Below are 753 nucleotides of genomic sequence, written 5' to 3'. Positions count from 1 at the left end.
CCCCCCAGAAAAATTTCCCCAAAGTTTCTCACTAAAAGTAGCATAAAACCAGGCATGTACTAATAGAATCCAACAGCAATTCATTTTCTTGAAAAAATTTTACATTTATAATTTTCATTTTTCCCGAACCCACCAGTTTTTTGGGGCCCCTTTCAGAGCACAATTCACTAAAAAAACACCAAACCCCCAAGGCTGCCCCGAGAAATAGACTGCAGAGAGCCCTCTGTACGGGGGCCCCCATTCACCCTTCGACTCAGTATCTATTCCTTTAATGTAGTTTTCAGTGGCAATACTGGTGACGCTGATGGTCATCTTGAGGGGTTGCTGACTGGGGGCTGGGGGGCAGGGGAGAGTTTATGAGCGCTCCAAGGGGTGGCGGGCTGTACCCCAGGGGTCTAGGGGGAATGGTTACGGGCTCCCCCACTCAGATCCCTAAATGGTGCAGGTAAAATATCTCCAAAAAATTATTTTAATCCTTTGGGGTAGAATGAAGATTAGAGTGCATGCATACCAATTATTTGAACAGTTAAACTTTAAGGAGTCCTTGGGCCCCCATATTGATCTATTTTTTTTCACACTTTTTTTTCCCAACTTTTTTAAAGTATTTTTTATGGTAAAAAAAATAAAGTAAATAAAACACACACTATTCATAGTTTCTCAAGTTTTTTATTCTAAAGAAATTATGACAATGCAAAATTATTTTTCTGACTTGGTTTTTTATTTCCATAATTTTCAAAAGTAGAGATACTCCAT

The sequence above is a fragment of the Penaeus monodon genome, chromosome 22 (assembly GCF_015228065.2).
Source record: "Penaeus monodon isolate SGIC_2016 chromosome 22, NSTDA_Pmon_1, whole genome shotgun sequence".
NCBI classification, from domain to species: domain Eukaryota; kingdom Metazoa; phylum Arthropoda; class Malacostraca; order Decapoda; family Penaeidae; genus Penaeus; species Penaeus monodon.
The sequence above is the reverse complement of the archived record's forward strand: the minus strand, read 5'-3'. Positions refer to the sequence as shown.